General features: G+C 40.9%; 1 protein-coding gene across 9 annotated transcripts in view; it reads right to left on the minus strand.

The window, feature by feature from the left end:
• The window catches only part of CFAP61 (cilia and flagella associated protein 61), a 276,395-nt gene that overhangs the window by 37,348 nt on the left and 223,110 nt on the right, over positions 1–15,937 (minus strand). The window lies entirely within an intron of this gene.

Here is a 15,937-nt window from a genome sequence, read left to right on the forward strand (position 1 = left end):
TCATCAGTGGCACTTGGTGCTCTCTTCTCCCCAAATTACCAGATAGAGGGAATAATAAGTCACAAAACACAGCTCAGAGTTTGCTGGGTGGGTGACAGAGAGTGTCTGTGGAGTGAAGGACGAGGGGCTGGGGCCATGCTGGGGCTTTGCCATCTGTCTCTCTGCAGCATTGTCCTGAGTGGGCACCGGAAACCGCTGGGTGGCACATGCACAGCCAGGTCTGGGAGTGCACAGGGCCTGTGGCAGCATGACTCCAGGACTGGGGGCCTCCTGGAGAAGCACAGCCTGTGACCACATGGGGAGTAGTTCCTCCAGGGCAGGCTCTGAGCCACAGAGTTCCTGTACTTCACTTCATGTGGCCTTCACAGCCCGAGAAGCAGTTCTGAGCCCCCTTTCACAGGTAAGGGAAACGGAGCTCAGAGGAATGCTTTGGCCTGGCAGGCAAGGTCTGAAGCCCCTGGGTGTCTTTGCATGTGAGGACCACCCAGTGAGAACCAGGACAGTCCCTTTATGCCCCAGTAAGGAACCTGAGGCTGGTGTGAGGGCAAGAGCAGGGGCAGAGCCGAGGGCTAGCTGACATGGAGGTCATTCTCAGGTGGCTGAACAAGAGTACCCCAAGGAGAACGTGGCCAGCAGCTGTTGGAAGCAGAAAAATCTTCCACCTGAGTGGATGGCAGTCCAGTGAACTGCAAGGAGACAAAGAGCACCAAACCAGGAGTCTGGTTTAGGGGGTCTTAAAGAACAGAAATTTACTTCTCACAGTTCTGGAGGCTGGAAGTCAAGATCAGGGTGCCATGGTTTCCAGGTTTCGACAGTTGTCAGTTTCTGGCAATACTTCTTGTGGTTTGCAGATGGCTGTCTTCTCACTGTGTCCTCACATGAAGGAGAGATCGATCTCTCTTTTCCTCTTCTTATAAGGACACATTTAATCATAATGACCTCCTAAAGACCTTATTTCCAGATAGTCACACTGAGGATTACGGCTTCAACATATGAATTCTGGGGAACACAATGCAGTCCAGAGTACTGGGGTCATAATGAAGTTATCAGCAGGGAGAGTAAACCAACGGAGAAGTTAAACAGGCTAGGAATAGAGAATGACTCAGAGATGGTGGCTGGGGATGGATATGGTGGTCCATGTAATATGAGGAGGGGGGCATTATGCCATGTATTATGTTGGAGATGTTATAAATAAGTAATAAATGTGTTCTGGAATGTGAAAAAAAAATTTTTCAGGGACACCAGGGTGGCTCAGTGGTTGAGTGTCTGCCTTCTGCTCAGGGCGTGATCCCAGGATCCTGGATCGAGTCCCACATCGGGCTCCTTGTGGGATGCCTGCTTCTCCCTCTGCCTGTGTCTCTACCTCTCTCTCTCTCCCTCTCTCTTTCTCTTTCTCTCCCTCTCTCTCTCTCTCATTAATAAATAAATCTTTGAAAAACATTTTTTTTTCAGTACTTTAAAGATGTTGCTCCACTGACTTGCTTGCATTGTCTCTGATGAGGAATCTGTTGTCATTCTTATTAGTAGTTCTGTTTTCTCTTTTTGCTTAAGACTTTCTCTTCAACATTAGTTTTGAGCAAATTTAACTATGACATGCCTTCATGTAATGTTTTTCATGCTTGATATTCATTGAGTTTCTTAGATTTGAAAAATTTGAAAAAATTTGGTCATTATTTCTTCAGGCCATTTGAAGTTGTCCTATAGCTCACTAACACTCTGCTCATTTTTTTTTTAAGATTTTATTTTTTTATTCATGAGAGATACAGAGAGGGAGGCAGAGACATAGAGGGAGAAGCAAGCTCCTCACAGGAAGTCTGGTTCAGGACTCAGGTCCAGGATCACGCCCTGAGCCAAAGGGAGATGCTCAACCACTGTGCCACCTAGGTGTCCCTCTGCTCATTGTTTTAAATTCCCATTTTCTCTTCGCCCATCATTTTGGGTAGTTTCTACTGTTATGTATTCAAGTTCACTAATCTTTTCTTCAGCAGGGTCTAATCTTCATTAATCCCATCCAAGGTAGTTTTTCATCTCAGACATTATAGTTTTCATCTCTAGAAGTTTGATTTGGGTCATACAGATACCGACTACAACTCTACTTAACTTTTTGAATGTGTGGAATATAATTATAGTAACTTTGCTTGTCTGCTAATTCTGACATCTGGGTCAGTTCTGTTGAGTTTCAATCAGTTCATTTTTCTCTTCATGATGGGTTGTATTTTCCTGCTTCTTTGGATGCCTGTTGGTTTTTTCTCACTACTGAGGGGAGACCATAGTGTGTACTCCACCCACTGCTCCATGAATCTGGGGCTTCTTCAAGGTGGCTGGTGGGAATAGGCACCATCCCCAGCCCTATGTGAGTACCAGGCACTGTGACCTTTAATCCTTTTGAGTGATCTGGGGTAGTTTCCTCACCTGCAAACATTGATGAGTACTCAACTAGATTCTCCAGGGGGACCTTCTGCAGATTTCCATAGTTGTCTCTCTGTAGCTCTCTCCTCCCCAGTACTCAGTACTGAGGACTCTAGCAACCTTGGCCCCACCCACCACCCCCCAGGCTCACAGGTCCATTCCTCAATGCAGGGAGTCCACTGGGTCCATCCCTTTGCTTTGGTCTCAAAACTTTTTCAAGGCAGCAAGCTGGATCATATGATGGTGTATCTGATTTATTTCCAGTTTCTCAGAGTTCACTGTCCTTCTTTGCTTTATATCCAGTATCCTTTATTTAATGCTTTTTAAAAACATTTTATGCAGTTTTTAGTTGTTCCAAGTGAGAGGGTAAATCTCCCCCCCCCCAATAATTTCTTTCTTTCTTGTCTTTTTCTTTTTTTTACCTTGTTTTGTTTGAGTATAAAGAATTTTTCTAAAAAATGGAATGCTGCAACATCTGCTCCTAGGATTTTGGATAAGGGTTTGTCAACCTGTATATAATTAGGGCAAAGTTCATCCTTACTGATAATAGATGTAAACCCAAATTATAAGTGGTCTTCTTGATGATAGTTTTGCATTTGGGGGGACTAATTTCTGGTAAGTTTGATTAGCTAGTTATTGGAGGTAATGCAGACTCGCTCAGCTAGCCACATCTCAGACCCTTTGTAGCATGACTTACCCAAAATATCACATGTAGGAAAATGAAAGACTACATTTCCCAGAGAGTGGCAATGTGGGTTCTATGTGGAACTGAGTCTACAATCTGAATTCTACACAGGACCAAGCTTCCTCCAACACCTTCATGGAAGACTTGGAAGGTGGATGTCAACTCCACTGAGGTGAGACACTGCTTCCACTATTTTCCTTGCCTTTCTGGCAAGCCTGGTCATGGTACTGTCTGACACTGGCTGTAGCAGAATTGTAATAATCAGCAAGAGGCAGGACTTAGGGTACCTGTTTACTGGTGTGGATTGTGGCAGAGAGGCATGATCACAGAGCTGGACCTCACTGTGGCAGAGGTCGGCCAGATATGTAAAGCCATTTTCTTTTCTTTTTTTTTTTTTTTAAAGATTTTATTTATTTATGAGAGATACACAGAAAGAAGCAAAGACATAGGCAGAGGGAGAAGCAGACTCCTTGCAGGGAGCCCGATATGGGATTCAATCCCGGACCCTGGGATCATGCCCTGAACTGAAGGCAGACGCTCAACTGCTGAGCCACCCAGGAGTCCCCGTAAAGGCATTTTCTAAAATTTTCCTGGAAGTCAGATCAATGCCTTCAGCCCATTCAAGGAATTTTTATAAACTACCCATAACTAACAGTACCTCACTATCTCACTTCGTTTGACTGAACCAGAGAGGATTCTGTTGTCTGTAACTGAACTCTGATAGATTAATCTTTATGCATCCTCCTAATGAGCCTGGTAAAAAGCCTATCTGAGGAGTAAGAGATATTAAATCTGCCATTTCCTGGTTTGCTCATGCATGTTTTACCAGGATTTTCAACCTATGGTTTCTCTGGAGGAGTCCTTTAAATGATCTTGCCCATGTTGCTGAGATTAGTTTAGTTAAAACCATAGAGTATCTATAAATCCACAGAATCAGATACACAAAAGCTTTAGTACATTCTGAAGTGCATTTACTAATGCACCTTACTAGGTTGATCCCTCTGTGCTGTGACATCTCCCTGCAACCCTAGATATGTTCAGTCCTTGTAGGACACACATCTTTCATCTGACCCAAGAATGTGCTGTATCTATGCTTCAAATATGAATAAAGTTTGGTTCCTCTCAATTAAAAAAAATACAAATAAAGGTTCTAATATTTTCTTCCTGCACACATGAATTATCCTGGGCATCTCCTGCAGTATTTTGTCAGAGAAGAAACATTATTCTCATGTTCCAAGCAGGTGCTTTCTCTAAGGATGTCACTGCACAAGGGAAAACATATTCCTCTCGTCCCTGTATAAAGGAAAAGCAATTGAGAGTAAAGGGGCTGTAGTTCCAGTGTTATTGATGCTGGTAGCTTGGTTGAGACCAATGGCAAGCCCTGTCACTCTGGGCTTCTCATTTATGAGGCAAGTGTGCTGGTCTGCAAGTAAGGTCTTTCCTAGGACCTAGGTTCCAAGAAAGGCAAGTCATACCATCCATAAACTTGTTGCTGGTCTTTGTTCTAGGAGCAAACAGCAGTGATCCTTCAGCTCTTCTCATCTTAAATAGCTTAATCATTTGAAAGATGCTCTAAGTAGTGAGATTAGAATGGGTTTTGTATTCTAGTTAGCTTTTAAAATATTTTTCTAAAATTTCTATAATAAATATGTATTGTTTTTGTAATGGAAAATACTAAAAGGCAAACAAATATGTACAAAATAATCCTCAAAAAGAAACATAAAAAGATCCAGTCTTAGGAGGAAAGGAATGAGAATGTTTCATGCATGATAACTCCATGCCAGCCAGTTGGCTTCAAAGCATCTTTTTGCAATTGTTAGTTTGCCATAAAAAATTCAGGCAGACAGGCCAGTTTCTTCTCATGGTAAAAAACATGATTTCTGAAATGTATGTATTTTAACAATTCCAATAACAATAGGGCAACTCAGTTGCTTCCTGGATCTTGGTAAAGAGGTATTTATACTAAATCAGTTTAGTAGCCTTATAGGTAACTATTGGCTCATCAGTTATTATTTTAGACTCATAAATAATAACCTTAACCCACATGCTGCCAGATGAGGAGGAATAAAATCTATAAAGAACTTTAACTCCTGCAGCAAATTTTTGAAAAGTGATATTACAAAGATGCTCAGAGGGATAGAATTCAGTTCTGAACATACCAGTCTGGTTCCTGAACCCCAAACTGAGAGGTGCAATCTGACAGCAGGATGGGATGTTAGTCATTGAGGCTGCCAAGCATAACTGGTGAGGAAGTGGCAGCTGGTTGGGGTTTGGCCAGCTGGGCTGTACACAAACATAAATGGGTAGGAAGTACATATGGTGCCCCTTGCCTTGCCTTGCCTATACTATGACCAAATACACCAGAAAGCTTGTCTGCTCCACATGCTACCCTTCTACCATGCTAGCCTCTCTCCTCAGCTGTTCACCTTTGGCACATGATCTGGGGAGAATTTTCTTTCCAATTGACCCTACAAAAGTACGTATAGACAGAAATCACTTCCTCCTTCTACCCACTGGCCTTCACTGAACACCCATCTATTAGTACCATATTTGCACGTCAAGGGCTCACAACCAAGTGGGGCTGGTGATTAGCATTTTAGGAAAGGATTTCTGTAGACTGGCCCAACACCACCGACTACAAACTCCATGAGTGTGACTAGTCTATAGCAGCACTGTCCAAGAGAACTTTTCACAATGATGGAAATCATCTATTGTGTGATGTGCAGTGTAGCCACTAGCCACATGGAGCTGCTGAGCTCGTGAAATGTGGCAAGTGTGACTGCAATACTGAGCTTTTAATTTTATTTAACCTTTCTATTTATAAGAATCTAAATTGTCACATCTGACAATTGGCTATCATTTTGGACAGTGCACCTCTAAGGTATTTGTAACTCTTCACAATGTGTGAAACAATATTCCAAAGCTATTTTTAAAACTGTATGGTATTAGATTCTAGACCTCCTTGATAACTCAAATAGTTCAGTTTCAACTTTAAATGATATTCCAAACCTACTTGGTTGCTTTTGGTGCCAGTGGTTTGAAATGAAATGTGTTTAAGCATTGCTTATGTAGAAACATTTGATCCATTCCTCTGCTATAAAGTACCCTGGGAGGTACACTATTGAGCCTAGTCTTCATACATTACTGATTGAATTACTAATTGAAAGCACTTGATTCACACTTATTAAATTCTTGGTAACAACCTCTCCCTGAGTAGATATTTTCCTCAGAGTATGACTCAAAAAAAAATATGAAATCTCACTGGTACCTCCAGATACATAATTTTAAAAAATAAAATATAGCAAGTGCATATATTACTGCAATTTTTTAATTATTTTTTTATTGCTGCAATTTGAAAACATTTGTTAACTTGAATTTTTAAAAGAAGCACTAAATTTTCCTAAATTTATGTTAATTTTGAAGGGAGAAGAAATGTTGCATAAAAGCCTGAAAATGTCTTCCTTTCCACTAATGCTAATATGAACTTGTAGCAAATGTAAACACTTGAGCTAAAGTAATTGCAACATTTTGTACTTTTAAATACTTTCACTCATCATCTACCTTTACCTTGTGATGTGGTAAAGTTTATCATAAATTACATCTTCACCTCATCAATGAGGAAATTGATGCTCAGTGTGGTAAGGTGGCTTGTCCAAATTCACAAAACTAATAAGTAACAATGCAGGAACTGAACCCTCTGTTTTAGCTTAGTGTCCTTTGCACTCTAAGGAAAGAGAAGTAATAATTTACTTTTAAACACTTTTGAACTAAAAGTTTTTAGAATATATATGCCAAAAGTACACGGGTACAGCATGACAAAGATGGTGGCCAGCAAAGCAGATATGGAGATGGAGACTACGGATAACTTGCAGGTGGCTGCAGTGGTCTTGCCAAAAGATATTTCCTTGTTTTTATAAAGCTTGGTGAAAAGTTTGAATTTTTAAATAACATTGTAGATGTGACCCAACAGACATGTATGTGAGTTATGTCTTACACTTTACATGATTTATTCACGTACAGCTCACACGCAGCACAGCCTTTTGGGATGGACAGTCATCCTTACACTGAAATTGTTTCCCTGGTTATTAACATGCGATTTAAACATACACATTTCCTTTCAGATAATGAAAACACTGGTTTTCTTTTGTAGTATGGAGACTATCAGATTCCTCTGTTTTATGAGGTAATAATGCCCACTTGCAAGGGGTAATACAAGGACTATGGGAGTTCACCTTGGATAAGGTGGGTAGAGAGAGCTGGTGAAGAGTGATCCATTAATACATGTGAGCCCCCACACTTTATCTCCCATGTTATATTGATGTTAATGGGTACTGAGTTTGCTGGCTTTAAATTCTGATTAATAAAAGCCTTTACCATTAAAAAAAAATCTTGGCTGTAAGATGGGGTACTCATTTCTCTTCCATTCATTCATAAGCACTATCTTCAAAGCAAAGATTCTTACTAACATGAATAAGACTGAGACATCTGAAATAAGAATTTATACCTTCCTATAAAAAAACAAGAGCTTTTCCCCTAAGGTCAGAAACAAGACGAAGATGTCCACTCCCACCACTTTTATTCAATATAGTACTGCAAGTCCTAGCCACAGCAATCAGACAAGAAAAAAAAGAATAAAAGGCATCCAAATTGGTAAGGAAGAAGTAAAATTTTCACTATGTGTATATGATGTGATACTATATAGAGAAAACCTTAAAGACGCCACTAAAAAACTACTAGAACTGATAAATGAATTCAGTAAAGTCACAGGATACAAAATTAACATACAGAAATCAGTTGTTTTTCTATACACCAATAATGAAGTAGCAACAAAGAAATTAAGAAAACAATCCCATTTACAGTTGCACCCAACATAGCAAAATACCTAGGAATAAACTTAACCAAGGAGGTGAAAGGCTCGTGCTCTGAAAACTATAAACTACTGATGAAATAACTTGAAGATGACACAAACAAATGGAAAGATACTCCATGCTCATGAACTGGGACAACCAATATTGTTAAAATATGTGCACATATTACCCAAAGCATTCTACAGATTCAATGTAATCCTTATCAAAAACACTAACATTTTTTGCAGAACTAGAATAATCCTAAAATCTTATGGAACCACAAAATATCCTAGATAGCCAAAGCAGTCTTGAGAAAGAGGGAAATAATGAAGGTATCACAATCCCAGAATTCAAGATATAATACAAAGCTGTAGTAATCAAAAATAGTATGTCACTAGCACAGAAATAGACACATAGATCAATAGAACAGAACAGATAGCCTTTTATATCCATTATTTTATGATCAAATAATCTCTGACAAAGCAGGAAAGAATATCCAATGGGAAAAAGACAGTCTTTTCAACAAATGGTGTGGGAAAACTGGACAGCTACATGAAAAAGAATGAAACCGGACCACTTTCTTACACCAACCACAAAAATAAACTCAGAAAGGATTAAAGACTTAAATATGAGACCTGAAAACATAAACTTCCTAGAAGAAAACATAAGTAGTAATCTATCTGACATCAGCCACAGAAGCGTTTTTCTAGCTATGTCTCCTTCGCCAAAGGAAACAAAAGCAAAATGAAACTACCGGGACTACCGCAACATAAAAAGGTTTTGCACAGTGAATGAAACCGCCGACAAGGGACATCTGAGTGACTCAGCGGTTGAGCGTCTGCCTTCGGCTCAGGGCGTGTGATCCTGGCATCCGGGATCGAGTCCCACATCGGGCTCCCTACAAGGAGCCTACTTCTCCCTCTGCCTGTGTCTCTGCCTCTCTCTCTCTGTCTCTCATGAATAAATAAATAAATCTTAAAAATAAAACTGCCAACAAAATAAAAAGGCAACCTACTGAACGGGGGGAGATATACGCAAATGATATTTCTGATAAGGGATTAGTATCCAAAAATATATTTAAAGAACTTACAACTTAACACCAAAATATAATTTTATTAAAAATGGGCAGAGGACATGAAAAGACATTGGTCAATAGACACATGAAAAGATGCTTAACATCACTCATCACCTGGGTAATGAAAAGCAAAACCACAATGAGATATCACCTTACACCTGTCAAAATGGCTACAATCAAAAAGTCAAGAAATAACAAGTGTTGGCAAGAATGTGGAGAAAAAGGAACCCTCATGCAGTGTTGGTGGGAATGCAAGCTGGTGTGGCCACTGTGGAAAACAGTATGGAGGTTCCTCAAGAAATTAAAAATAGAATTATCATATGATCCACCAATTACACTATTTTGTTTTACCTAAAGAAAATGAAAACACTAATTTGAAAAGACATACACATCCCTACATTTATTGGAGCATTATTTACAATAGCCAAATATAGAAGCAACCCAAGTATCCATCTACAGAAGAATGGATAAAGATGTGGCATATATATTAAATGGAAGTCATGGGGATGTAATGTACAGCACAGAGAATATGGTTATTATAATAACTTTGTATAGTGACAGATGCCAACTAGACAAGGAGTGGGAGTGCGAGTGATCTCATAATGTATAAAAATATCCAATCACTATTATGTACGCCTGAAACTAAGAGGATACTGTATGTCAGTTATACTGATAAAAAAAAGATCCATACTTTATGCAAAGCTCTATAGTGTTCATTACTTTTAACATTCATTCCTGACTATGTGAATGGGTGTGTTTATTTTTTTCACATTATAATTTTTAGCATGGATATCTGAAGGGATGTGTACTGGCTATAATTCTAGGATGGTTCAAACCAATCTTGTCCTTCATCCCAGGAAGGGTTAATTCTACCCAAATTCACAGTGGGAAGGAGGGAAGTGACATATACTAGGAAAAAATCCTTAGTCTTTTAATCAGAGCAATATTACGGATGAAAATGAACATATATTGTGTCACATGGAGTTCGGTCTCCACGATGGTCTATACTTCCAGATCTAAGACTGACCATCGCAGTAATGAGGAATGTTCAAGAATGTGGGTTCAGCTTCAAGGCCATGTGATCATAAGAGAAACAGCACTGGGCAGGAAGATGCCCGTTAGAGCAAGTGAAACAGTGAATGACCAGCGAGGAGCCCCGGATGGAGTGTGTGAGCATGCCCATTCAAAATCACCTTTAAGAGGGTGGAGAAAAAGATTGTAATTAAATGACCAGGGAGCAAAATGAAGAGAAGAGACTTTGATTTCTCTTCTCTTCATTGAAGAAAAAGGATTTCTATTTATAAGGCTATCAAATGCAGTGGGCAGCGCCTGAAATGAAACAGACAGGAATACTTTAGTCTACAGAAAGGCAGGTGGATGACTCCAGAAGTGGCCAACGGGGAAGAGAATGATTATCCAGCAATTTTTAGGTATGTAGAAAAAAAAAACTGACATGCTGGAGTGGGCAGTCATAGTTCATGGAATTTGGATAAGAATGGGGAAAAGGGCACGTAGAATTTAGAGTGTGATTTTTCTACTGGACACAGTGCACGGCCACCGACTACAGAAGAACAGAAAAATATTTAAGTCATGATTAAATGACTCCAGTTGGAGTCTAATAAGTGCATTGGGAGACAATGTGCATTGGCAGAGTCCTGCTTAATGGCTCAGGAGACAGAGACAGCACATGGCAGTCCTGGCTTCCTAAGGGAGTAACTTCTGGGGCGTCACAGTTCAAAAGGTAATGGAGGCCTTTTAAAGGGCTTGCTCAAATCCCATTTAGAATATTGTGCACAGCAGCACTTACCCACTAAAAATAGGCCATTCGAGTGTTTGAGGAAGTGTTGAGGGTGGCGGTGCTCGCAGGAGGAGAGGGCCACGTGAGGGCAGTCTTTGAGAGCTGAGCATGTGAAGATGTGAAAAGAGGTGATTCAATCAAGGTTTCCGAGCATCTGATGGGCTCACACAAAGAAGCCAGGGCAAGACCTATTCACACTGCCCGGGGGCGGGGGGGGGGGGGGGGGGCGGGATAAAGGATGCTACAGACTGTTAATTAATACTAAGGAGGGGAGGGACTCTGTAGGCAAGACCTTGTTTTTGCAGGGCCATCCATAAGTGGGGTAGATGAAGATGACGCAGAGTTAAGAAAGAGGAGTAGGCAAGGGATGTGCCTTGTTAAAGCCCTGCAGCAGAGGCTTCTCGGGGAAACAGCCTCGCCCCCGCCTCTCCCCTCAAACCCAAGTTCCCACTCTGTGACTTCTCACCACCCTCACAGAAGCTCCTTCTGCACCCCCGCCCCATGTCTCCAGGGGGGAACAGTATCAGCAGGTGCAGGGGCTGCTCATTGGAAACACTGTCACTGTCCTGGGATCCAGCAGGCAGGGGTCTGCAAGGTTTGCGAGAGGCATCTGTGTGCTTGCACAGGAGACGCTGCCAGATGCAGCTTCTCTAGTCACACATTTGGGGTTTTTTGTTTGTTTTTGTTTTTAAACACTTTATTTATTTATTCATGAGACACAGACAGAGGCAGAGACACAGGCAGAGGGAGAAGCAGGCTCCATGCAGGGAGCCCGACGTGGGACTCGATCTCGGGACTCCAGGATCTCGCCCTGGGCCGAAGGCAGGCGCCAAACCCCTGAGCCACCCAGGGACCCCCTAGTCACACATTTGTTAAGTGACTTTAACTGCTGACTGGTTCAGGAAGGAGCACATGATAAAGATGGGCTCCATTCTTTTTCCAAAATGGAAAATCAGTCAGTTGATGAATTTATTGCTCTCTGTCTTGCACACACACACTCACATACACACAGAGTTTCTGGTGGTGGATTTGTTCTCTTCATCATTAATGATTTCTACTGGCACTCCAAGATGAAAACAAAGAATAAAATCGCAGCCAGCCTGGGTCCCAGATCCTCAGTGACACTGCCGTCCTGTGGCAGCTGTCCCACTACAGATCGAGTGGCTGACTGCTCAGCCACCACCTCGTGTTTCCAAATGGCTCCAAGCAAGCCCCTCCACAGGCAGCCAGAGCCACTGCTCAGGAGGCCTCGCCCGCTACAGCACCTGCCCCCGTAGTTGCCACCGTTCCCACTGGCACTGTCAGTACCTGCTCTGTCCTGGCCCTTGATGGGGCAAGAACAGATTGAGGGACATGGAGAGAAGGGGTTCTGGGGGGTTCTTTGGACCCGAGGAGGAACCTGATCTTGACATCACGTCCAGCTTGCAGAAGACGGAGCGGCTGGTTGATGGTCAGCCCGCCCCCAGCTTGCAGGATGGTGGCTCTAGATGTGGTGGATCGAAACTGGCCTGGGTTCGAACAAGAATATTGCCAGTGCTGCCAAGGTCAGGGAAATAATCGGGAATCAGACTGCGGCCAAAATAAGCGAAACCATTTGCCCTTCCTGCTTGCAAAGAACCTTGCCAGACTGTCTGACAACAGGCAGGGCAGGCAGTGGTTGGCCAAGAATTAGCTCTGAGGCCTGGCAGCATTTCATGGCACTTGAAAGGAACGTGGCCACAGCTGCATATACACACCAACACGCATGTGGGAGTGACTGACGAGGCATGGCAATGGCCTCAGCACATCACTTAACCATGACCAGTGACCTCTGATGATCAGCCACCATCTTCCTGCCCGCCTTGCTTCTTTCTTACAGATGTCAATTGGCACGTCCTGATATGGCACGTCCTAGTGTTGCCTCATTTTGCCATCCCAAATATTCACTCTTAGCAAATCAAATTAACTTTTAAAATTATTACTACCATCAGTTAACAGCTGCGCCCTGACTAGTGGTCCCAAGCTTACAGAGTCTGTCTCTTTCAATACCACCTTCTTCTCAGGGAAAAACAAATCAGCTAGGGCTTCTGAAATTGGTCAAATGCAAAAACATTTTCTTTTCAGAGGAGACTTTTGACATATTCCTCCTCCCTGAGTAAAAATTTTCTTCAAATTTAACTGATTGCTTTTTAATTCAATATTTTGGATAAGGTTAAAGTAACAATAAAATCCTATTTACAAGCTAAGGAAAAAATGCATTCATTTTTTAAATACTTGTATTTTTCTTTATTTTAAATAAATATTGGAGTTAAAAGTACAAAGATTTGAGAAGGGAAAGCCTATGATTAAGAAATGTGATACTTTACCAAATTTGGTATTATATCAAAATATAGTTTATAATTGGGGCATATAGGAAAATATCCTCATATATAAAAGGTTTCAGAAATTAAGTACTCTTTCTGGTAAACAATAAACATTCATGCATGATAAAAAATACCTAGCAAGTTAGCAGTAACAAAAAGCAACTTTCTTAACTTGATAAAGGGCATCGACAAAAATATGTATGGCAAATGTCATATAACTAATATTGAACACATTCTCTTTAAGATTAAGAATGAGGCAAGGGTGCCATCTCTCACTACTTCTGTCCCACCTTTCACTGCAAAGCTTAGCCAGTGTAGCAAATAAGAAAAAGAAATAAAAGTTACAAAGATTAGAAAAGAGGAAACAAACTGTCATTATTTGCAGATGATATAATTTTCATGTGTGGAAAATCTAAAACAATATTTAGGGAAATTATTTGAGTAAGTGAGGGAGTTTGGCAAATTTGCAGAATGCAAACCCATACAAAAAGTGTATTTCTATGCACTATTACGGCAGCAACCAATAAGCAAATGATTATTTATAAGAGCAACACAAATATAAAACACTTTGGATTATAGCAAACAAAAATTTGGGAAGCCATCATTGGAGAAAATTTTAAAATTCTATTGGAAGATATTAAAGAGACCTAAATAGACTAAGACCTATGTTATGTTACAGCATAACATATGGGCTTAATATCAAAGATGTCAATTCTCACTGAACTAAGTTTTATTGCATTTCTTATCAAATCCAGTGGGGTTTTTCATGGAGCTTCACAAGTATACTATAAAACTATTGGAAGAGCAAAGGGACAGAAATACCCAAGACACCCTGAAGAAGATTAATAGAATAAATATAAAATTAAGAATTTAATTTTAGTTCTGTTAATTGACACCATAAAGTGAAAAGGCTCAAAATGTTAAAAATAACTAACATGAGTGTGTATCCAGAGTGCATAAATAATGCCTGTGAATGAGTAAGAAGACAATCCATAAGAAAAGTGGACAAATGTCATAAACAGGCATTTCCCCAAAGCTATCATGAGCAGCCCATGAACAAATGAAAAGACACTGAGTTGTGTTACTGAACAGAGCATGGAAACTAAAACCACGGGAGGATACCTTTTCACACCATAAGAAGGACCACATGTTAAAATCCAGCAGTGCCTCAGATGGACAGGGCTGTGGAGGCATCTTCATGTACTGCTGGGGGGAGTTTAAGTTCTCAGCACCACCAGGTACAGGTAAGAGAAGTTCTCATATGTGACGTGTGCCCACAATATTCATAGCATTGTTTGTGATGGCATCGAGCTGGGAACAATTTAAACATCAATCAATCAAACATGAATGAGCTGGGACCATAGTATAAGAGAATATTATACAGCAGGATAAACAAATGGACTCCAGCTCCATACATCACGTGGATGGGCCTCACAAATGGTGCTAAACAGAGTGTTGACTTTCTCTTTCTTTCTTTTTTTTTTTTTTTTTTAAGATTTTATTTATTTGAGAGAGAATATGAGCAGGGCAAGGGGCACAGAGACAGGGACAAGCAGACTCTCCAATGAACAGAGAGACCACCTTGGGCTCAATCCCAGAACCCCGGGATCATGACATAAGCCAAAGGCAGATGCTTAACCAATTGAGCCACCCAGGTGCCCCAAGTGTTTACTTCTTCTAGTCAGCCACAGAATTGATTCAAAAGTAAGCAAAACAAATGAATTTATTATTTAGGAAATCATATGTATGTGGTACACCTTTAGATTTAGAACAAGGATTGACTTGGCACTTACTCTGGTACAAAGTTTTTTGGGGACACAGCTACATCTGTTTGCTTATGTATTATCTGTGGCTTCTTTCACACTGCAACATAGAATTGAATTCCTGTGATAAGATTGTATGGCCCATAGAGCTGAAAATATTTACTATTTGGCCTTTATAGAGAAAGTTTGCTGATCCCTGCTTTACAGGAAAGAAAAGAGTGATTAACCAATCCTCGTGATAGTCGTTACCTCCAAGGACGTACTGTGAATGTGATGAGAGAGAGCTTCAAACATCCTGAAATAAGGAATTTTCTTTAAAAAAAAACAAGTGTCCCCCCCACCCCAGAATTCTTTCTTATGAATTTCTGTGAGGGACACAGAATTCTAGTACTACTATCCCTTAAAGTGTACATACATGGTTTATATACTTTTTGTTTGTATGATGCCTTCTACAATGTAAACATATTTCTTAAAGATTTATTTATTTATTTGAGAGAAAGCATGGAGGGGTGAAGAAGGAGGGGAGGGGGGATCAGACTCCCCATTGAGCAAGGAGCCTGACGTGGGGCTCAATCCCAGGACCCTGAGATCATGACCTGAGTGGAAGGCAGATGCTTAACCAACTGACCCACCCAGGCACCCCAATTTAAGAGGTAAGAGAGAGGTAAGAGAAATTGCTCCTGATCTTAGAAGTCACCACCATGGATACTGAGGATCCTGGAATTCTATGACTTATGTCCTACATCTGTATCTGATACTGACTCTGTCATCATCTTGTTTTGTGCAGAGAAGGAAGTTCTCCTAATCTTTCCAAGCAACAGGCTGTGTTCAGGAGTAGCTTTCTACTCTAAAATTCTAGCCCTCCCAGAGGTATAGGATGAAAAAGTGTCTTAGCATTTGAAAAGACAGAGGCAAGATCCCCCAGTCTAACCACCCTGCTGTGCAGAATTCCCGTAACAATATCCCATACAAATGGCCTCACCCCTATGCTTGTGCACATACTGCGAGGAAGGCTGGG

The sequence above is a fragment of the Canis aureus genome, chromosome 26 (assembly GCF_053574225.1).
Source record: "Canis aureus isolate CA01 chromosome 26, VMU_Caureus_v.1.0, whole genome shotgun sequence".
NCBI lineage: Eukaryota > Metazoa > Chordata > Mammalia > Carnivora > Canidae > Canis > Canis aureus.